General features: G+C 43.7%; 1 protein-coding gene across 3 annotated transcripts in view; it reads left to right on the top strand.

Moving 5' to 3' along the window:
• The first annotated feature begins 257 nt into the window (after positions 1 to 257).
• LOC309523956 (actin-binding protein WASF3-like) overlaps positions 258 to 24479 on the top strand; it is a 68715-nt gene continuing 44493 nt past the window's right edge. The window contains exon 1 of one of the 3 annotated variants that reach the window (XM_082208263.1): positions 258 to 459. The gene's annotated coding sequence lies outside the window, so the exon portion shown is untranslated. The remainder of the gene's footprint in view (positions 460 to 24479) is intronic. The other 2 variants (XM_082208260.1, XM_082208259.1) reach the window with 2 other exon arrangements.

Below are 24479 nucleotides of genomic sequence, written 5' to 3'. Positions count from 1 at the left end.
CAGCTTCTTTCCAGGGTTTCATTCCCCGCCATACCTGGGCAGGTGGGGACTGAGCCTGGCGCTTTCTGCGTGCAGAGCAAATGCTCTGCCAACTCCAGAATTGATGACATCCTCCCCACGGATGGATGCGATGGGTATTGGGGGGAGGGGTTGTCTTCTCCCCACAGCTAGAGAAGCTGCTGCTGGTTGTGGTGGTGGTGATGGAGGCGCATGCGCTGTGCTCGTACTGCGGAGCCCAAAGCTCGCAGGGAAGCGCTCGCGCACCGAGCCTCCGCCGCGCGTGCGCTCTCCTGCAGGCACCGAGAGAGGCAGTAGGAGCCGCTGCGATAGTCAGAACAGAAGCTGCGGGTGCATCCTCGGTTCTGCAGCCTCCTCAAGTAGCATGACAGGCGGAGACAGGAGCTGCAGCGGCAGCTGCAGGCGCTGAGCCCATCACCGTCGCTTCCAGCATCCCAGCAGGTGACAATGTGGAAATGCGATTTCTTGCTTTGCATTTTTGGAAAGAATTCTCTCTCTCCCCCCTTCTCCCTCCTCCCTCCGTTTCGCTGCAGGGTGATGCAAAATGTGAAGGGCTCTGACTTTGCATGGCGATGCGCTGGAAGGGCGGGTTGGCCGGCTGATGCTATCCTTTTTGGCTCCCTCCCCACCCCCGGATCTAGGGCTTGGCAGGCGAGGAGGGAGACAGCGAGAGTGAGAGCGCCTTTGGGCACCCTGGATTTGTGGGCTAGCAGCAAGTCCTCTCCCCCTCCCTCACTCTTTTTTCCGGGAAAGAGGAGGGGAGGGGGCGCATGGTGGTGGGGAGGCTGGAGGGGGCTCCATTGCATTGCGCGAGGGAAGTGGCAGGGCAAGGCGAGTGGGTGGCTGGCTGGCTGCTGCCTGCTGCATGCTGCGGCGCTTGGCACATTCCCGGTTGCTAGAATGTGGGCAGGAGGGCATGCGTGCCATTATTAGCAGAGAAGGGGGGCGGGCAGAGAGAGCGCGAGAGAGCGGGGCGTGGGGAGAGAGGGACAGATTCCGCTGTCAGCCTTAACTAGAGAGAGGTGGGGTGGGGGTATATGTTCCAAAGTGGAGAGCGAAGGATATGGGGGCGGGGCGAGACCCTTACATCTAGGGTAGCTCAGGGAGCTCTCTGGAGAAGGACATCGCTTTTTGCACATCATTCTATGGCACCTGCTTCAGCATATATTGGGTGGGTACTTTGGAAAACCACCGATATTGGCTTACTGCATTACCTTTCGGGCAATTTCCACAACAGAAGGGCACGTGAGGGTGTTGGGAGGGAGGCCTCGAGGACTAGAAACTGGTTTGTATGGGAGCCCAAGAGGGCTCCACTTGCAGGACATGAGAGAGTACCTTGAAGCATGTGCAGAGTGCTTTGCCTCACTGCAGCTGCGTAACCAAGGTCAGCATTCCATGCATCTCTTGGATGAGCAAATGGAATTTCCAGGTCAGAGATTACGGCTTCTTGACCGCCTTGAGTCCTGGCATCTCAGGTTTTAGAAGCCGATTAGCCAGTGGCTGTGAGCTTGCCATACAGCTGGGCTTGAGCACTCGGGGGCATTCTTGTGACTGCAGTTCTGTGACTTGGATTTGCTTCTTGCTGGCTGTCAGATGCTGTGGTTTGCGTGGGTATGCCATTGGGTGAGAAAGTATAATAATAATAATAATAATAATAATAATAATAATAATAATAATAATAATGGCTAATAACATTGAGGTTCATAATAAGAAGGAATGAGAATATTAGATTCTGTGGATGAGTTGCCTGGGAATTCACTAACTGACTTCAAATTCTAGTACCTGGACTGGATGTCTTCACTCCTATAAATTATTGCTCCTTTCTACCCTGGCATCCTCTGTCCCTTGGTGATTTAAATATATTGTATAGTGTACCTTGAGAAGCTGGGAAAACTTAGCTTGGGCAGCCCATTGGAGAGGTTAGCACATGAACACAGTCTCCTAGTCAGCTTGAGGCCTGTCTCAGGTGTCAATACTGAGGCTGTTGCCCATCTCTGCACCTGCAAGCCAGCAGTGGCATAGCATGGGTTGCTAGCACCAGGGGTGGGCAAGCTACTGACGATGACGCAGTGCCCCCCCCCCAACAGAGACAAGTGGGCCGCATTGGATAGCCTGCCCATGCAGGGGGGAGCCCGGCTAGCTAATACAGCCCTTGGCAAGTGAATCCTCCCCCTGACGCTTGTGGAGAAGACTACTGGGCTGGGCTGGGGTGACCCCTTGTCTATATCCCTCTATTCACACCCACTCACTGTGGGCCTGAGCTTCTCTTCCACCTTCACCAGGGCAGGATGGGGATCCCTGTGGAAGCTGGCACCTGTGTGGGGGCACCTGGTTGAGTCCTCTCAGAATTGTGCACCCAGGGCCATGCCCCCGCCGGCTCCCCCCTATGCTACACCACTGCAAGCCATCATGAGCTAGTTTGCTGCTCCAGGTGAAAATTAGTTTTGCTTCCCCTTCCCCAGTCTTTTACATTTTCTTGAATTTTTTGTACTTGTGATAGTATGCATTAACATACAGTGAACAATAGTGACATGATAAAAACTTTTAATGGAAGACACAAGTTCTCCCTTCTTTTGTTGGCTTTGGGAGAAAGCAATTCTCCCCTGCCCTTGCACCTAACTTAAACTTGACATGCGGGATCCATGACCAGATATCACAATATTTTTGTCTGTATTTTAAGGCTGTCACAGGGAGCTCTAGATTTGACTGAGGTGGTGCAGCTGGGAAAAGCATAAGAAGAGCTTGCTGGATCAGACCCATGGCCCATCTACTCCAGCATCCTGTTCTCATGGCGGCCAACCAGATGCCTGTGGGAAACCCACAAGCAGGATTTGGGCACAAGAGCCCTCTCCTCTCCTGTGGTTTGTAGCAACTGGTATTCAGAAGTGTTATTGCCTCCAACTGTGGAGACAGAGCATAGTCATCAAGTCTAATAGCCACTAATAGCCTTATCCTTCATGAATTTTTCTAATCCTCTTTTAAAGCCATTGGGGTTAGTGGTCATCACTGCCTCCTGTGGAAAACAGGATACTGTTTCTCTTCTTTTTTTCTATTTAAGGCCTAATCTATGCTATATATTTAAAGCAGTACTGTACCACTTTAAATAATTATTCCTTTCCGCAAAGAAGCATGGGAAGTGTAGTTTGTTTATGGTGCTGTGAGTTGTTGTTTGTTGTTGTTGCTGCTGTCTAGTTGTGTAGTCGTGTCTGACTCTTTGTGACCCCATGGACCAGAGCACGCCAGGCACTCCTGTCTTCCACTGCCTCCCACAGTTTGGTCAAACTCATGCTGATAGCTTCAAGAACACCATCCAACCATCTCGTCCTCTGTCGTCCCCTTCTCCTTGTGCCCTCCATCTTTCCCAACATCAGGGTCTTTTCCAGGGAGTCTTCTCTTCTCATGAGGTGGCCAAAGTATTGGAGCCTCAGCTTCACGATCTGGCCTTCCAGTGAGCACTCAGGGCTGATTTCCTTAAGAATGGAGATGTTTGATCTTCTTGCAGTCCATGGGACTCTCAAGAGTCTCCTCCAGCACCATAATTCAAAAGCATCAATTCTTCGGCGGTCAGCCTTCTTTATGGTCCACTCTCACTTCCATACATCACTACTGGGAGTTGTTAGGAGATCCCTACCCCCCCCCCCGAGCTATGATTCCAAGTTTTCATAGGCAGAGGTGCCACCTTCTCCAGAGGACTGAGAGGGCACACTGTGACGTTCTGACTTTAGAATGTCACACACATGACATTGCATGATGTCAAGACATTGCATGTGGAGCCCTCTGAACATTGAGGGGGCCTAGCCTCAAAAAAAGATTGGCGGGGGGTGGGTTTCCAAAGTGCCACAGCCCCTAGGAGCCTGCACCCTTGTCCATGGGAAACAGGACTGACTGTTAAACTACTGTTAAACTACTTTGGGAATCATACCTCAGTGAGGGTAATAGAGACCTTCTCACAGTTCCCTTTAACAAGTTCTCAGTTCTCAGGATTCTTTGGTGTAAGAGAGCTTTAAACGTATAGCAGTTAATCCTATAAGGGGAAATGCCCCTGTATTTTTTTCAATTTGAGGATCTAACTGCAATTTGAAAAGCCCAAAAATAGGTTTTTTATTTTTTTAAGGCTGGGATATTTGTTTTTTATTAAATTGCAGGGCGGGATGGTGGTGGAAGCTGGAGGGTAGGTACTTAGACCCTGAATATGGGCTTGTAGAAATTGGTGAGTACCTCTTTCCCAACCTCATGCTCTAATTCAGAGACCCTAACCTCCTGTTTGCAGTGTAACTCCCATACATGGCTACACAGAAATGACCCCCAGTTAAGTCCAACAGAACTTACTCCCAGGTATATAGGATTGCAACCTCAAAGTTGCAGTAAGCACCAGGCAAGGATCTTCCATGTGACTGTCACATGTAGTTTGCAAAACTATGGTTTTGTCCTCACAAAGGGTCTGGGGCAGGACAGGAACAGTGCCCTCCTCCCTGCTTCAGTTTTCTCCCATTGAAGATCATTCTCCCTAATCAATACAAATGAATGGTTACTCCTGCTCCATTCACCCATTCACCTGTATGGAAAGAGATGAAGAGACTATTTTCAGGTAAACCACACAACTGATGGAAAGGTAAAGCAGTGTATCAGCTCTTACTGTGCCAAAATTTTGGGAAACCCAGATTTTAAAAAAGTTTTCTTCATCTGTGAAAGGGGATTCAATTTCTCTGCCTCTTTTTCAAGGTGCTTTATAATTTCTTTATGCTTTTAAAGGGCGCAAGATGGAGTTTATCACTGTGAGGTAGCTATGGCGGGTGGGCAGTGTGTATGTCTTCCTGTTACACATTTCTCCAGCTCTTTGCAGCCTCTCTAGCTACTGTGCTTCCTGATCTCCAAAAACCCCACAGGATAAATTAGCTCATGAGTTGGAGCTGGGCATATTTACCCTGGAGAAGAAAAGACTGAGAGGAGATATGATAGCCATCTTCACATATCTGAAGGGCTGTCATATAGAAGATGGAATAAGCTTGTTCTCTGCTGGTCCAGAGGGGTGGACCCAAAACCAATGGATTCAAATGACAAGAAAGGAGATTCCAAATACAGTGGTACCTTGGTTTATGAACTTAATTATTCCCAGAAGTCCATTCTTAAACCAAAGTGTTCTTAAACCAAGGCGTGCTTTCCCATAGCAGCGGGGGAATTTACTCAATTTACACTCAGCAGGAAGTGGAATGTGTTCTGCTTCCAAGGCAAAGTTCACAAACCAAAACACCTACTTCCAGTTTTGCAGCATTCTTAATCCTAGTTGTTCATAAACTAAGCTGTTCTTAAACCAAGGTACCACTGTAAACACTAAGAAGAACTTTCCAATGGTCAACAGTGGAATGGGCTGTCTCAGAATGTGGTGGACATTCTTCAATGGATGTTTTTAAACAAAGGTTGGATGGCCATCTGTCAGGGATTATTTAGCAGGGAGTGGACTAAATTCACCTTGGGGACCCTTCCAAGTCTACAATTCTGTGAATCTGTGTCTTCCCTTATTTTAATGGAAGTGTAGGAAGACTGTGTTTTTTATGTGTGATTACTGAGCACCTGAATTCAGTGCACTCATTCTTCCTTTTATCTTTTAGAAAAGATCTCGTTGCACTGATTCCTGTAACAATTCCACTTTTGAAAAATGTATGTAGCATTGTTAGGTGTACTCAACGGAGACAACCAAGGATTGTTGAATAAACATGTAATTGGTCACTTATTAAGGACAGCAAGAACAATGATGGCCAGAAACTAGAAAGAAGCAAATATTTTTAATCGTACAAACATGGTATAACGTGATTTGGGAGATAGCACTTTATCAAAATCTGACACAATTTTTTTCCATGCCTAGAAGGCAAAAAGAGATAAAGACTTTTGTGGTGGGCTGGTAGCCATTCATAGAGCACATGAACAAAGTCCCTACAGGACAGACTGTACCTGTTGCGCTCTGTAATAGATGGTTGTGTCAACGTCTTGACACCAGCAACTTTTGGACTCTCCACTTCAGTCCTTACAATAACTTTACTACTATTCTTTAGAGCTTCAGGTTTGTAATGAGGAAGAGGAGTGGGATGCTTAGTTTGTCCTTTTTCTCTTTTAAACAAAAAACCCCAATGAATTGTTGTCAGGAGCAGGGTAGGCAGCATCCCTAATGCCTGCACTTAAAGAAAAGCCTTTTTGAGGATGTCACAGGGCTGTCAGGAAACCTGGGCACTCAGAAAGGCTACAGGGTGCAGATCACTGGCTGGATGATTTGGACTGACCCTGTGGGTGGGGTGTGTGTTGGGGAGAGGGGTTGAGGACTCTGTGATCCCCCTGCAGGAATTCAATCAATGGCAGCCCCTCCCATCCTGCCTGTTGGGCTGAGCTTCTGCTGAGCAGGGCTACAGCGAACATACTGTGCATAATAGCATAGTTGTTTCATGAGATTATGGGGATGGAGCCAGTGCCACAAGTAGTGATTTCTAGGCCCTGGGGATGGCAGCCAATTTTCTGGCCTCTTTCATCCCCTGGAAAGCAGCACCAAGCCGAGTTAAGGATAATTGTGGGTCCTGCTGCTGAATTTGTTCAAGTTCCTGCTGCTCAGCTGGTCTAATCCTGCTCTGCAGCTAAGGCACAAAAATAAGTTTGTGGCCAGTCTTTGATAGTAAAGGCCTTGATGCGTCTTTCTACCATCAGACTGCAGACTGTTTCCTTTCTGGTCTTTACTAAGACCCCAAGTAGGCAAGCGTTGCTAATTTGACATTATTTTAGTTGATGGTGTACAAGTGTCCCCCCAGAACCTCACTTTGTGCTCCTGGTTGGGCTCACAGGTGGGTTTAAGACTTGGTGCCCCAAATTTATGATCGGAAGGAGCTATCTTAATCAGACCTACTGGTCCGGACAGCCCTCTGCATTTATAAATACCAGAAGATGGAGTATTGCTTTGCTGGGTGCATACAGAGTCCATCAAGTCCAGCATCCCATTTCCAGCTGTGGTCAGCCAGATGCCACACAATAATAGCCCTTCCTTGTACGCTGCCTCTGAACCTGGATGTCATACGAACTTAAGCTGGCGGCCATAATACCTTGTGACACTGAATGCCTTAAATCTTGTTAAACTATGGAACAAGGTGGTAGTGAAGGCCACCAACTTGGGTGGCTTTAAAAGAGGATTAGACAAATGCATGAGGTCAAGGCTCTCAATGGCTACCAGCCATGATGGCTATGTTCTCCTTCCAATGTTGGAAATAATATGACAGTTGCTGGGAATCACAAGTGGGGAGAATTGCTTCTGTGTTGAACCAAATTGTTGAACCAAAGGTGAGCTGTTCCAGAAGCTTTGCTAACATCACAATTCAAAGTGTTGGTGCTGACCTTTAAAGCCCTAAATGACCTCAGCCCAGTATACCTGAAGGAGCATCTCCACCCCCATCGTTCAGCCCAGACACTGAGGTCCAGGTCCGAGGGCCTTCTGGCAGTTCCCTCACTGTGAAAAGTGAGGTTACAGTGAACTAGGCAGAGGGCCTTCTTGGTAGTGGCACCCACCCTGTGGAATGCCCTCCCATCAGATGTCAAGGAAAAAAACAACTATCTGACTTCTGGAAGACATCTGAAGGCAGCCCTATTTAGGGAAGTTTTTAATGTTTGATGCTTTATTGTGTTTTTAATATTCTGTTGGGAGCTGTCCAGAGTGGCTGGGGAAACTTAGTCAGATGGGTGGGGTACAAATAAATAAATAAATAAATAAATATTCCAGATAACCCAACAATTAATTGGTATTGGTTGCAGCAATGAGCTCATTTGTTTCAAAATATGTTAATTGGTTTGCTTTGATGTTATCCTTATCTGCAGAATTGGGGTGCTGGTCTGTGAACCCAGAAAGGGGAGCTATCTGTAAGGGTTGGGTATTTGCCACCTATGCCCTCATCTAGTGAGATGAAATGATGTACAGCATGCTGTATAAAGAATCTATGCACTTTTACATAAGAAGTTTACATAAGAAATAAGAAGGATGGAGAAATGAGGCAACTTCAGGAGTTGCACAAAATGAAGAGAAGCGCTGCAGGTGGCCTACCTGTGCTCTAAAGTAGGCCTCACCAAACTGGTGCCTTCTAGCTGTTTTGTACTACAACTCCCATGAGTCTTGGCTACCATGACAGTGCTGGCTAGAACTGGTGGGAGTGGCAGTCCAGATAACTAGGGGCCATCAGGTTGGTGAAGGATGCTCTAAACAATTCATCATTTTAGGAGATTCTATCATTTTGCACTCTTCTCCTTTCCTCTTTTATATTGTTGTGATTGCATTATTCATTGTACATCTTGCCTGATAAGCTGCCCCTCCCAAAGAGGTGCAACAATACAGAGCCAGCCTTAAATTACTAGCCATTTACTCATGCAAGGGACTTTCCCTGCCTGCCTCTGCCCCTTGGCGCTCAGCCAGATGTAATCATTCTGAATGTGCTGCTTCCATTAGCTCATCACTGCACTCATGCAGGAATAATGTAATCCCTTTGCCGTCTCAGTGCGTTTTCCCATTGCTATGGCTTCGCAGCACCCCAAATGCAAGTAGAAATCTGATCTTAAATGACCCCATCAGCTTGCCTTTGGGGAGGTTTGAGGAGGTTTCTGACATCCCTGGTGGCTCATCCAAAAGAATGTACTCTGTTGATTTTGGTGAAAGAGGAGCAGGAAAGGCCTCAGTTTATGTGCTTCGTACTCCCCTTGAAAAGAAGCAGACTTAAAATGTGTTTGTGGTGATGCTGGTCCTGTTGTGGAGGTGGGGATGATTAACAAAATCAATCCTTCTGGCTAACTGGGAATATCCCCTCACTCACCCAAGTTTAGGATATTCCACCATTCTTCAGCACAGTTTCTCTTTCATTGAGAAAAATAAGTGGCTCATGTAAATCTAAACTAAACTTTAATAATACTGTAAAGGAAACTAACAAAATACAGTGGTACCTCGGGTTAAGAACTTAATTCGTTCTGGAGGTCCATTCATAACCTGAGGTACCACTTTAGCTAATGGGGCCTCCCGCTGCTGCTGTGCCACCACCACACGATTTCTGTTCTCATCCTGAGGAAAAGTTCTTAACACGAGGTACTATTTCTGGGATAGCAGAGTCTGTAACCTGAAGCATCTGTAACCTGAAGTGTCTGTAACCCGAGGTACCACTGTAGCATAATGAGAGAAACTAAATACAGTACAACCACTTGAGGCAAGTCTGAGACAAGAAGCAAGAAGAGGCAGTTGGTCCCTCTTAACCAGGGGTTGGCAAGGCTTATCGGCCATGAGCCAGATCAGTCCTGTGGAGATCATCCGTAGGCCGGACCAGCGCAGCACAACACTGGAAATCGCATCTGTGCATGTCTGTGGTGCCAGAAATCACTTCTGCACATGCCCAGACACTGAAAATTGTGCCTGCGCAGAAGCGATTTTTGGTGTCCGGACATGTGCAGAAGTGATTTCTGGTATCTGCATGTGTGCAGACGCAATTTCTGGCGCTGCTCAGCGAGTCCCCGTGCCATGCTGGTTAAGCGCAGCACGTGGGGGACTCGCCAAGCAGGCGGCTTGGTTCGGGGGTGGCTCCTGGGCTGGTAAAACAGTCTTCGTAAGCTGGATCCAGCCCATGGACTGCACATTGCCGACCCCTGCTCTTAACTGACATTCTTAACGGAACACAGACTGAAGGGAGGGGCTGATTCCAGAGCAAAACACACAAGCCCCGCCCACCACATACCCAACATTCTACTGATCAAATTAGGCCCCAGGTTCTATTTCTGGTAACGCCAGAAATAGGGGACGCAGGTGGCGCTGTGGGTTAAACCACAGAGCCTAGGACTTGCTTATCAGAAGGTCGGCAGTTCAAATCCCCGTGATGGGGTGAGCTCCCATTGCTCGGTCCCAGCTCCTGGCAACCTAGCAGTTCGAAAGCATGTCAAAGTGCAAGTAGATAAATTGGTACCGCTCCGGCGGGAAGGTAAACGGCATTTCCGTGCACTGCTCTGGTTCGCCGGAAGCGGCTTAGTCATGCTGGCCACATGACCCAGAAGCTGTACTCGGCCTGTAGAGCAAGATGAGCGCTACAACCTCAGAGTCGGCCACGACTGGACCTAATCGTCAGGGGTCCCTTTACCTTTACCTTACTATTTCTGGGTTAGCGGAGTCTGTAACCTGAAGTGTCTGTAACCTGAAGCGTATGTAACTCGAGGTACCACTGTATACAGAATATACAGTGTAAATTATTACATTAATAAAACTGAGATAGATACAGAATGGAAAACAGGATTTTTATTTTCTATTATTGTGACTTCCCTCCACCACAGCACGACATCCATTGATATATCTTGAAGTTGTCATTGTGTTATATATATTTGTTACTTTGGCCCCAGAACAATCTTACAATAATTTTTCCATTCCTTTATGAACTTAGTCCATGCATATCAATAAATTTGTTTTGGAACGATGTCTTGTCATATATTCTTCTAAGCAGTTTCATTCCTTCTTAAGTTTTTGATTCGACTGAAGTCTAATGGCTGCTGTCATTTTAGCCACCTCTATGAATCCACATAATTTGTTTAACCAATCCTCTACTGAGGGGACATTGCCCCCTTTCCAATTTTTTGCTATCATCAACCTGGCAGCAGGTTGTTTGAACCCTGAGACCTTACCAAATTCCGTCATTTTTTCTAAGATTTTTGGAATACTTTCTTCTGGTTGTTCCACCATTAATATTAAATTGTCCGCAAAAGCTTTCAGTTTAAAGGATTTCCCTCCCAATGTTGTTCCTTGAATTCCTTGATCTTTTCTTATATCCAGTGTAAGTATTTCTAGGACTATAATAAACAGTAAGGGGGAAAGTGGACAACTCTGCCTGGTCCCTTTTTCTATTTGGACAGACTCCGTCATTTCACTATTAATTATCAGATTGGCTTTCTGTTTTTCATAGATTGCCCTTATTCCTCTAGTAAAATGGTCTCCCATTGCAATTGATTCAACAATTTTCCACAAGAACTTCCAGGAAACATTGTTCAATGCCTTCTCTGCATCCACTAGCATAAAGGCTGCTTTCTTTCCTGGGTTTAAGTTTAGATATTCAATCATATTAATCAACATTCTCATATTATTTTTCATGTGTCTATATGGCAAGAATCTGGCCTGATCATCATGAATAATATCTTTTAATACTTTTTTAATCTATTGGCCAGAATTCCTGCATAAAGTTTATAATCATTATTAAGCAATGAGATTGGTCGATAGTTGTTAACAGATTCTTGAGTTGTTCCTTGCTTAGGTATCAACACTATGTTAGCTGCTTGCCAAGTCACTGGTATTCTTCCATCTTCCAAGATCTTGTTCATAAGTATCTTCAGAGGTAAGGCTGACACCTCTTCTAGTCTTTTATAATGTATTTCTGGCAAACCATCTGGTCCCAGGGATTTTACAGTATTGGCCTTTGAGATAGCTTGGTGTAGTTCCATCATAGATATAGGTGATTTGAATTGTCCAATTTTGTTTTTTCCTTTCCCTGGAGATATTTTATTATGTCCTGTTCTTCAAAAAAATATTTTTATTGGTTTTTCCATATATACATCCTCTAACAATATTTCTCTAACAATTTTCCATATTTCCCCCCTCCCCTGGACTTCCCTCATATTCCCATTTTGTTTTATTTCCATATTACTCACCCTGCGTGTTGTTTCCTAATTTTCCCCCATACGTATAATCTTACTTTTTGTTATATACAATTGTGTTTGTTTATTCAAACCCTGCCAGTGAGTCCAGTTCTTTATGTTGCTTCTTCATGCCCCACGGAGAGCCTCAAGGTCCATAAATAACAACACCCTAGTGGTCCCAGGCCCTAAGGAAGTTAGATTGGCTTCAACCAGAGCCAGGGCCTTTTCAGCACTGGCCCCAACTTGGTGGAACGCTCTGTCTCATGAGACCAGGGCCCTGCAGGATCTGATTTCTTTCCACAGGGCCTGTAAGACAGAGTTGTTCCGCCTGGCCTTTGGATTGGAGCCAATTTGATTCCCTCCCCCCCTTTTTTTTCTTTTCCTTCTCCTGCAATGAGGCTTCATTTTAATATTTTAATGTTCCATTATTTTAATGTTGTATTTTATTTTTGTTTTTAAGTTGTAATCACTCATCTTGTTTTTATTATTGCTTGTAAGCCGCTCTGAGCCCGGCCTTGGCTGGGGAGAGCGGGGTATAAATAAAAAATTATTATTATTATATTATTATTATTATATATGCTGTAAATGGTTCCCATTCTCTTTTAAAGTCTTTGTTATCCTTTTCCTATAATTTGTCTGTTAATTTTGCCAGTTCTGCATATTCCATAAGTTTCCCTTGCCATTGTTCTTTCGTTGGTATTTCTTCTGTCTTCCAAGCTTTGTCCTGTTCTTCTTCTATATCTGCCTTGTATAATTTTTTAAAATATCTTACAAAACACTTGCTTATTTCTTCTGGCTCTTCTATTATCTTCTCTTCTCTGTTTAAAATTGTTCAGATTAGGAACACATGCACAAGATTGCTCTCCTCTGAAATACACTATGCTTCTCACTTTTCCTTCTCTTGCCTTTGGATTAAGAATTCTGTAACTTTTGTGCCCCTTATCAAAGCCAACAAATATTCCTAACTCAGTCCTGGTGATAAGTTTGGTATGTCTTTGTGCTGGCACATATGCAAAAACTTTAGATCCAAAGACTCTAATGTGACAGATGTTCGGTACTCTTCCAAATCAAAGTTCAAATGCTGTTTTATTTGTAGCTTTTGTTGGCAGTCTTCTGCAAATATGTTGCTATTATCACTGCCTCATTCCAATATTCAATGATAAATTAGACTCTGTAAACATATGTCTGACCAGCTCCATCAGAGAGCGATTCTTTCTCTCCTCCGCAGCATTTTGTTCTGGAGTAAATGGGGTAATGTGCAAATGTTTAATACCACTTTCATCTAGATAAGATTTGATGTGGTGTGACATGCCCTCACCACCATTGTTTGAAAGTATTGCTCATGGCTTTCTCCCAAATTGGTTTTCAACACTTGCAATAAATAAACATCTTCAATTTCTCTGCAGTTTCTGATTTTTCCTTTAAAAGATAAGTTGTGCAGTTTTGCGAATAATCATCAATAAACATTAATACATATTTTTCCCATGAGATCAGTTGAATTGGACCACATATATCAGTATAAATAAGTTGAACTTTTCTGGCTTTGCTTGGGGATAGAAGGTCTTGTTCCCCAACAAACAACTTTCACATATTTCACTGTTCAGTTCAACTTTACAAGGTTTAATTTCCATTCCTCTATGCCCAAACCTTATGTGCCACAGGTTCCACTTCTTGACCATTTTCTTCTTGACCTGTATCTAGCACAAAGACTCCATTATTTTCAAAACCTTGTGTGTATAGAAGTCCATCTTTGATAATTACACATCTGTTGTGATTAAAATTTACATTAAAACTACATTTGGTCAGGGTTGACACACTCAGCAAACTGTTAATTCTGGCAAGTAAACTACACCTCTCACTTCATTGCAAACTGTTTTTCTGCCTGAACACATTTGAGCGAACCTGTTCCTTTTCCTTGCACAGAAATTTTGTGGCCATTTGCAACTGTAACTGTCTCTGATGAGTTTTCATTTAACTCTCTGAAAAAAATAGCATCACATGTTATGTGCAATGAAGCTCCCAAATCAATTAACCAACCAGAACAGTTACTGTTAATAGTATCAATTTTCCTATAACTTGAGATTGCTAGATAGTTCTGATGAACTGTAAAAGCATTTTTGGTTTGCTTTCTGTCCCTACCCTGGAACTTTTCTTTATTAGTAACACTTTGTTTTGTACAATTCCTTGCAAAATGTTCTATTTCCCACAGAAAAAGCATATAGATTTGTCTCTTTTGACCGCAGCTTGAAAAGCAGCCTTATTTTTAAATATATATGTATCAGTAAATACTTACGTTTCACGCTCTGCTGCCTTTTCAGCTCTCCTAGCAGTCTCCTCTTTAAGTCTTGATACAACATATTTCATATCAAGTTTATCTTTAGTCTCCTGCGTGTATCAAAAACTGTAACTTTCAGGCAAACTTGACAGAATTAAAATCACTTCTTCAAATTTCTTGCCTATAATATCTAAATGATCCATCAACTCTGTCATTTGACTTACGGTAGATGCTTTTATAAATCTCCATTTTCTTTCTATTTTAAATTAAACAGCTTTCTTGATAAATACAGTCTCTCATTCAGAGTATTTCTCTCATACACCTCTTTCAGACCTTGCACAACTCTTTGGCAGTCTTAACATTTCTTATGTCACTGTCACTCACATAAATTGAAATTTCTGTCCTTGGCTTTCTGTCCTGCTTTTACCACTTTACTTTTTCTTCCTCTTCTGCTGATACAGATTTTAGCTCCATAAAAGATAGTTACTTGAAGTGAGAACAGGCACAGCAGGCTCTAGGGCTTTTGTAGCTTTTATATACATGGCCATATTTTTATTATACTCTCTCTCTCTGCCAGACTGGACCCAAAACCCAATTGTTGTGGAGGTGGGGGATGATTAACAAAATCAATCCTCCTGTCAGACTGGAAATATCCCCTCACTCATCCAAGTTTAGGATACAGTGGTACCTCGGGTTACATGCGCTTCAGGTTACATACGCTTCAGGTTACAGACTCTGCTAACCCAGAAATAGTACCTCGGGTTAAGAACTTTGCTTCAGGATGAGAACAGAAATCGTGCTGTGGCGGCGCTGCGGCAGCGGGAGGCCCCATTAGCTAAAGTGGTGCTTCAGGTTAAGAAGAGTTTCAGGTTAAGAACGGACCTCCGGAACGAATTAAGTACTTAATCCGAGGTACCACTGTATTTCATGCCTTTCCGCAGCAGAGTTTCTTTGTCTTTGAGGAAAATAAGTGGCTCATGTAAATGTAAACTAAGCTTTAACATTAAAGGAAACCGTAACAAAACAGCATGATGAGAGAGGTTAAATACAATATGAGGCAAGAAGCAAGAAGAGGCAGTTGGTCCCTCTTAACTGACATTCTTAACGGAACACTGGCTGAAGGGAGGGGCTGATTCCGGAGCAAAACACACAAGGCCCGCCCACCACATACCAAACACTCTACTGTAGGCACGTCCAACTCCCAAGAGACTGTGATCTACTCCCAGTTTTAAAAACCTGTCAGTGATCTACCTATTGTCATTGGAGGGAGGAGGAGCGTGTATGGGGTGGGTGGATTGCCCAGAGTTATTGAACTTTTTTTTCGGAGGATTGCCCACAGTTGTTGAGCCCAGAGTTGTTGAGCTTTTTTGGGATAGGATTGCCCAGAGTTCTTCAGCTTTTATTTGTTAATTTTCGGTAAACTTTATTTAATCCCATGATCAATAAGGGTCCCGCGATCTACCAAGACCAGCCAGGGATCTACCGGTAGACCACGATCTACTGGTTGGACATGCCTGCTCTACTGATCAAATTAGGCCCCGGGGGAGTATCTTACAAAGCGGGTTCTCCTTCATGGAGAGCACGTGTTGTGGTGGGAGCAACTATGACATCCCCTGTTGCTGGGCGGGTTAGTTTGGATAGCCACGAATTTGACTGGGCACCCCCAGTGTTGCTGGGGAAAATTAATGGTTGCTATTTTATTTGATGGATGGGGGTGCTATATAGGTTCCTGTGCGCAGCATTGAGCTTCCTCTTTTCGCTGAGCACATCGGATTACCCGCCCTTCTTGTTGTTGTTTAGCCATTTAGTCGTGTCCGACTATTCGTGACCCCCTGGACTAGAGCACGCCAGACACTTCTGTCTTCCACTGCCTCCCGCAGTTTGGTCAAACTCATGTTCGTAGCTTCGAGAACACTGTCCATCCATCTTGTCCTCTGTCGTCCCCTTCTTCTTGTGCCCTCCATCTTTCCCAACATCAGGGTCTTTTCCAGGGAGTCTTCTCTTCTCATGAGGTGGCCAAAGTATTGGACCCTCAGCTTCACGATCTGGCCTTCCAGTGAGCACTCAGGGCTGATTTCCTTAAGAATGGATAGGTTTGATCTTCTTGCAGTCCATGGGACTATCAAGAGTCTCCTCCAGCACCATAATTCAAAAGCATCAATTCTTCAGCGATCAGCCTTCTTTACGGTCCAGCTCTCACTTCCATACATCACTACTGGGAAAACCATAGCTTTAACTATACGGACCTTTGTTGGCAAGGTGATGTCTCTGCTTTTTAGAATGCTGTCTAGATTTGTCATTGCTCTTCTCCCAGGAAGCAGGCGTCTTTTAATTTTGTGACTGCTATCACCATCTGCAGTGATCATGGAGCCCAAGAAAGTAAAATCTCTCACTGCTTCCATTTCTTCCCCTTCTATTTGCCAGGAGGTGATGGGACCATTCTCCCCTTAATTAGGGTTTGTTTGTGCTGACCTTGCTATGCCTGTAATGGGGTTGTCTGCATTGGAGCAGGGGCCTGGTAGGAATTTTACCATTTGGCTGATTAGCTGGGGCCACTTGGGTTTGCCTACTGAGTAGCAAATTGTCACAACTTGTAAGGTTGCGGTTAGGCATTGGTTAATTTTTTGGTTGGTGGAGGGGATGAGGTTGGCTGTGCCTGCCCCTCCAATGCTGCTGCTGCTGCTGCAAGGGTATTCCGTTAAAGGAATCCAGGGGCTCGCCATGCTTTTGTCCGTATCCCTGACAAAGGACTAGGGCCACGCAAGAGCCCCAGGGAGCATTTGGGGAGAGGTTTGAGCCTGGCACCCAGCTTTATTCTCTCCCCAAAACTGTTTGCCCTTACTGACTTCCACACAAGTGTGGTTGTCAGTTCTGTTCCTACCTCCAAGTGGGACAGATAGTCGCTAACCAATGCCTAAGCAACCACTCACATACTGTAATTCAATAAAGTTGTGGCCAAAATTATGCCAAAAACCCAAACAAAAATGATGTGTGAACCGTGTTTTTATTCAGGGGTGTCTTGTGGGTCCTTGACAAGGCAAGTGCTAGGCTGCATATGTCTTAAAGAAGGAGAGAGATGGTGAACTGAATGCATGTGGTCACCTTAAAAAGGTAAAGGACCCTTGACAGTTAGGTCCAGTTGCAGACAACTCTGGGGTTGCGGCGCTCATCTCGTTTTACAGGCTGAGGGAACCAGCGTTTGTCTGCAGACAGTTTCAGACAGGGCTTTATTTTAAAAGGAACTCACCAGAACTCAGTTCCAGCCCCTCTCAGGTGGCCACCATTGCCATTATAAGAGAACAATGGTTAATTCTGGCATCTCTTTTTCTAGAAAAATACTACTACCCTTATCCTTTTGTGCCCAGAAGGTCACTGTGCTGTGCAGGAGAGTTTCTCCTCAATGTTCCCAAAATATCAGGAGCCCCACTCCACAGTCACTCAGAGCAGGGCTTTCCATGTGGCTGCCCCTTTTTGATGGAACAGTGTTACTTTCAAGCAGCTGGGATAGCTCAGTTGGTAGAACATTAGATTCTTAATTTCAGAGTCATGGGTTTGGGCTCCACCTTGGGCATGTCAGGGGGTTGCGCTAGATGACCCATGTAGTCTCTGCCAACTCTACAGTGGTAGAGATTCTAAGCTATGACAGGCACCCACAATCTGTACTTTCTCGAAACAATTGAAAACATGTTTGTTTCAACAATTATTCCAGCTGGGTGAAATATCTTTTAGGTGTTCATCTTGTATTGTTCTTAAAACTAATTCAGTTGTTTTTATGGTATGAGGCCTATGTAAAATGTGATATTTTTTTAAAAAAACCTAAAAATAATAATATTTATTAATTTATTTAATAAAACATGCACTGCTTGATTGTAAAACAACCTCCTCAATGTTTTTTTACAGAAAAGATAAAGCAATAGTATTAGCAATAAGAAAAATTAACCACAATAGTTTAAAACTTTCAGAATATCAAAATAACAATAGACTAAAAAACAGAATAAAATTTGCACCAAATTCACACTTCTCTGACTCTTGCAATGCAGTTCTCCAGCCAAGTTATGTGTACCAATGCATATACTGTACTAGGGTAAATTTCTAACCATTTAGAGAAAATGGCATGGTGAAATAATTTTGTAAAAATGTGTATATTAGGATAAAGGTAAATGGACCCCTGACCATTAGGTCCAATTGTGGCCGATTCTGGGGTTGCAGTGCTCATCTTGCTTTATTGGCCAAGGGAGCCGGGTACAGCTTCTGGGTCATGCGGCCAGCATGACTAAGCCACTTCTGGCGAACCAGAGCAGCACACGGAAACACCGTTTACCTTCCCGCCAGAGCGGTACCTATTTATCTACTTGCACTTTGACATGCTTTCAAACTGCTAGGTTGGCAGGAGCAGGGACTGAGCAATGGGAGTTCACCCCGTTGTGGGGATTCGAACCGCCGAGCTTTTGATCAGCGTCCTAGGCTCTGTGGTTTAACCCACAGCACCACCCGTGTCCCATATATTAGCATACATTCGCCCTAAAATGCAGATTAATTTTCACAAGGACTTAAAAACAACAACCGCAAACTGAAGTGGAATTGTGGAGAACTGAACTTATAATTGGGGAAATGGTAACTACAGTGGTGCCTCGGGTTACAGACGCTTCAGGTTACAGACGCCGCTAACCCAGAAATAGTACCTCGGGTTAAGAACTTTGCTTCAGGATAAGAACAGAAATCGTGCGGCAGCGGTGTGGCAGCAGCAGGAGGCCCGATTAGTTAAAGTGGTGCTTCAAGTTAAGAACAGTTTCAGGTTAAGAACGGACCTCCAGAACTAATTAAGTTCTTAACCTGAGGTACCGCTGTAGAGAGAAATTAAAACTGACAGATGTAACCATCCCTTCTCCGGAGGAACCAGTAAACTGCCTGGGTATGGAGCCATGTTGGAACCTGAAAAGCTATGCTAGCATCCTCCACCATATTATTTTTCAATGCCCAGGAGTATCTGTTGGGGGCTCAATAAAAAATGGGAACTGGTGATGAGGAAATATATTAAACTGTAAAGGAATAAAGTCTTCCTCTTTCTTTAAATCCTCCTGAGAAGTCTTGCTTGGCATTTAAAGTTTACACAAACCTTCCCCAACCTGGTGTTCAGGTGTTTTGGACTACACATTCCCAGGCAGCATGGGCAACGGTCAAGAATTATAAGAACAGGGATTAATTCAAAACATGAGGTAGGGGAAGATTTAAGCGCTGGGGGCGGGGGGAGTTACAAAATAAAGAAACAGAATGTGAGTTGAAATGCCATCACTGAAAAAAAAAAGTATGGGGAACCTTTGGCTCTCCAAATGCTGCTACCATTATCCCTGGCCATTGGGCATGCTTGCTGGGGCTGATGGAAGTTGTGGTTCAGCAATTTCCAGAGGACCAGAGGTTATGCATATCTGCTGCAGAATTTCAACTTCAAGTTTAAAAGCATGCAGGTCTTTGTTGGAATCATTCTAGGCATTTAACAGCCCATGGAAATGCAGGAGCTCATTGTATTGTGAAATAAATAAATAAAATTAAAAATTGTCCAGTAGCACCTAATTAATTTTGTTCTGGGTATAAGCTTTTGTGTGCATTCACACTTCTTCAGAATCATTGTATTGTGTTGGGGAAAGCATATCTTGGAAAGGAGCATGCTCTGATGCCAGTGCCAGGCATGTTTGCTCTCGCTTTTTCTCTTTCTCTCTCCCCCCACCCTTCAGACTTAACATGTGCATTGAGTTGGACTGAGCAAACAGATTCATCTCCCAGAACAGAAACAGCTTGGGGAGGTCAGTGGATCTGACAGAGCTGAGATTCCAAAGAGGTTTGACGGATGCATTTTTGGAAACAGAAAAATGCCACTGGAGGAAGTGACCATATGCTGCTAGACAAGAGACATCTCCCCCTCCGCACTAAGTGGGGAGGCTCTGCCTTTATGGGAGAATTGCAGAGACTGACCTGGCCTGCATCCCAAATGTTAAGAAAGAGTGAGCTATGGACCCCTACTCATGATGGAACACCCTTTAATATTTCTTGTAAACCACTTAGAGGCTTCACTACAATCAAGCAGCATACAATTTTTGTTAAATAAATAAACAAATAAGAAATCTATTTGGCTCCAATTTATTTACGATCTATTATTACCTGATATCAGTTCCACAAAATCAGTGGTCTCTTGAATAGTCCCCAAATTTCTATTAATAAATTTGTTTCATTTGCATATATTGAAACATAGGGATAATGCCTCATTTATTCTTTGATTTTTCTGTATGCTTTTTACCAATCCATCCCCAAACATGTCTTGAAGTTTTGTAAGACTGTAAGAGGCCCAATGCTACCTGGAGAAGCTCTGTGGACGGCACAATAAAGATCCAATGGAGGCAGCAAAGTATGCGTTCTTTTCTGTCTTCACTGCCACTAGGTAGGCTTGACTAGTGTTCGATTGTGTTCTCAGCTTGTTTCCTCACCCTAATCTCTGGAGTATACCAGGGAACCAAATGGGCTCTACGAAGTGGGAGAGAGTGCTCAGGGGCAATCATTTCAATGGCCTGAACCTTTGGATGTTCCAGAGGCCAGCTAAGTAAAGGATAGGAGATTGTGAGCAGGCAACAGAACAGGTACTGGTATTCAGAGACATACTGCTTCTGACAGTGGAGGTACAGCATAGCCATTGTTGCTGATAGCCTTGATGTGCCATGAATTTGTCTAAGCCTATAAAAATGAATGTCTGCTTAATAAGAACCTTCCAGTGTATGGAAGCTGGTTGCACAGTCAAGTGCACCAGTCACTTAAAATCTGCAAGTGTGTGCTCCTTGAGTGGGCTCTTTGTGCAAGACGAAAGAGGCACTGGAATTCCTCAGTCTTTTGTACCACCCAGATTCTCAGCTGCCATGACAGCCGGCAATAAATTAGAGCCATTCCAATAGCGATTTTTGTTGTCAGCCAGTTAAAAATTATTGCCACACAAGTGGAAAGTAAAATGCTGCAGCAGCTTTCTCCTCGGAAAAAATATGTGTTTATTTTTATTCGCATGCATGCATTTCCCAACTTTGTTTCATCATTGAATTGAAGCAGGTCTATGCAGGCTGTAGGTTTGGTTATTAGAAACAGCAGAAATATGCAGGGTGAACATATGTAACTTGAATATATGTAATAGTCTGAGTATAAGGCAGTTTCCTATGTTCCTATGATAGACCACTGGCTTGTCATTCCTGTCCTAGACAGAAGCAGGGGACAAACAAGGGCAGGCTCTGCCATGGACTGTGGCCACTCCTACTGTCTTCCTGCACGACAGCACTATCCCCATCTCAGTAAATCAGAGGCAAATTCATGGCAAGGCATCAAGAATGTTTGTGTGTGTGCATGCACAGAGCTGAGGCATGTATCCTTTCAGGCTCAGCTTACAATGCAAATACTAAAAAGACCAGCCAACATTAACTGATGACAACTCAGGCCAGTGGTCTTTCTTGCTTAGTACTATTTGTAAAACAAAGGACTACTTCACACAGCACAGAGATAAACTATGGCAGTAGCTCTCACAGGGGGCAGTGATGACCACTTGCTTGGATAGCCTTAAAAGACAGTTAAACAGATTTGTGGAGGAGAGGGCTACTAATGGTTACTAGCGATGATGTCTTTGCTCTGCCTCCACAGTTGGAGACAATAATGCTTCTGAATACCAGTTACTGGAAACCACAGAACAAGAGATGGCTCTTGTGATTGGGTCCTGTTTATAGGTTTCCTACACATTGGTCATTCTCCTTATTCTCCAGAAACTTCTTATGTCCCCAAGTTCCTTTTAAGTGGAGCTGTTGAAGCAAATCATGTGCTCTATGACTGAACTCTTAACAGTGCACCCACAGGACATTTACTATTTTCAGAAACATTTCTGCTTCTGTGTGAACCATAGTAGTTCCATAGCCTTGTTCAGCTGCTTTTCCTAGGCTCTGCTAGTCTCTAGGCTAAAAGATAATTTAGCTAAGCTGTTTCATTGCACTCTCATGATGGAATGTACTGAATGGAATCTCTCTCTCCCTCCCCTTTCTCTCATGCAGTAGTCAAAGTCTTGAGCAAGATGACTGCTCATCAAAATACCATTTTGTCTTGACACAATTGGCGGGCTTGTGGGAGTGGTTGGATGCAGGGATACCAAACAAGGATGCAGGGATACCAAACAAGTCAACATATACTACTTGTAAGGAAGGGCTTCTGCTGTAGATGTGTGAGAGTTATCAAGGAAGGGGACCTAGCTCAGTTATAGTGCATTGCATACAAAAGATCCCACATGCCTACAACTGATCTCCAGTTTTCAGCATTTGTAGAGGTAGTAATGGGGAGGAAGTACTAACACCACACATTGCAAATATATAACTCCAAGCACTACCCATGGGTGTGTATAGGAAACACTGGGAAACACTCGTGCATATGACTGAAAGTGTTTATGTGTAGACAGAGGTGCACAAATGCACAGTGGTGGCTGGTGAACATTGGGACTGGCAGGGTGAAAGGCACAGAGCCCAACAGTAGGTGGAGCTACAGCCATTGAAAGGTAGAGCCTACTAGCTGCAGCTTTGTCTCCCAATCTCCTACCTACTGTTTTCTGCAAGGACAAGACAAAGGGGTAGGAAACTGAAGGCCAGTGCTACTCCTTGGACAGTTTGCAAGTAAGAAGGCAGGCAGGTGGAGGTTGGCTGAAGGCAAACTTAGGTTGGGGACAGTGCCCCATTTGCCCAAATGATCTAGCCTCCACTACAAATACACAGAAACAGTGGCCCACATATGCATGAATGCCCTAGTGTGGACACAACCTAGATGGTCTTTTGATCTGATCTAGAAGGTTCATTCATATGTCTTATGTCCATCTGCTGTTATTCATAAGCTAGAGCATAGCCATCATGGCTAGTAGCCGTTGATAGTCTTACCGACCATGAATTTGTCCAGTCCTCTACTGAAGCCATCCAAGTTTAATGACAAAATGCCTTTGCACACATGATTAAGTAAACCCATCAGTGATTTCATGCATTTATTTAATTAATTGTGAGACTGAATTACTTAATTGCTTCTGGAGATGCTTAATTGTCCTGGCTGCCTTAATTATACAATTTACAGTGAGAACGTTCAGTCCCTGTGGAATGTTTACTTGTTCTGCATTCCCCTAAAACACCATTTTGTGTAATAAAACTGCATGTTTAGTGTGTCTTTCAGGATCTGCTCATTTTTCCTTTTCAGAGTTTTGGACTTTCATGGTTTTAACTCTTCAGGCTGTGATTTCCAGAGGCTGGGTTCATAGCAAACACAGGTGTCACCATCCCTGTGTTTGCTGGACCTGATAGGAGCAGTATACAAAGCATCTGGGGGGCTCAAGATGGGGGAAGGCTGGTCTAGACAATGCATAGGCATGTCTTAGATGACACACTGGCATCCCATCCTCTATTTTTAATAATAATTACATTTATATTCCACCTTTCTTCTAAGGAGCTAAAGGTGGCATGCACAGTTCTCCCTCTCCCAAATTTTATCCTTACAATTGTGTAACAAGAGCAATGGTCCGGAAATACCAGAAAGTGTCTGGAATAATGGTAATGCTGAAACCAGGTAAAGATTCAGAGACTCCAGCATCATTTCACACATTGGGCAGGATACTAAAATATTTACTGGTATTTTAGCTAACAGATTGGCAGATATATTACCTAGCATAATCCATACAAATCAAGCAGGTTTTGTTAAGCATAGACATATATCAGATCCCGTACAGACACAGTATATTATGGGAAACTGTCAAGGAATCCACATGTGATTGCTTCGTTAGATGTTCATAAAACCTTTGATAAAATATGTTGAAGTTATTTGTATCTACTCTTCTCTAAAATTAACTTTGATCATAGTTTTATGTTCACATTTCAACATTTATATACTAATAGCAAGGCAGTTGTTTGGGCTAATGGACAGGACTCTTCCACATTAGATGTACAGAGAGGTTCTAAGCAAAGCTGCCCTCTATCACTGCTACTTTTCATGTTAGCAATAGAACCACCTGCAAACACTCTGCAAAATAGTAATAAAATCAATTACATTAGTGTAATGGTCAATCCTATCCACTCAATTTATTTGCTGATGATATTGCCTGATTGTCTCTGATCCAGAGGTGTCATTGACGGAGGCCATTGGGGAAATAAAAGCATTTGGTAGAGTGACTGGATTGACAATTAATAAAACCAAATCAGAATTGTTGTGTTTGAATGTACCAATTGATTTACAAGATGAACTAAGAGAGAAGATAGGTTTTACGATCTGCCCACAATAAATCAAATATCTTGGAATTAATATAACAAAAATCTGGAAGAAACTTCAGAAAGCTAATTTTCTGACATTAATAAGAAATATTAAGACAGATTTCAAAAACTGGTCCAGGCTGACATTATCATGGATGGGAAGAGTGTTGTTGGTGAAAATGATGGTTCTACCAAAGTTTTTGTTTTTGTTTCAGACTATACCCATTTGTATT

This window comes from Podarcis vaucheri, assembly GCF_965113315.1.
Source record: "Podarcis vaucheri genome assembly, chromosome: Z".
Classification (NCBI taxonomy): domain Eukaryota; kingdom Metazoa; phylum Chordata; class Lepidosauria; order Squamata; family Lacertidae; genus Podarcis; species Podarcis vaucheri.
Note: the sequence above shows the minus strand (reverse complement) of the source record. Positions and strands in the feature narration are given on the sequence as shown.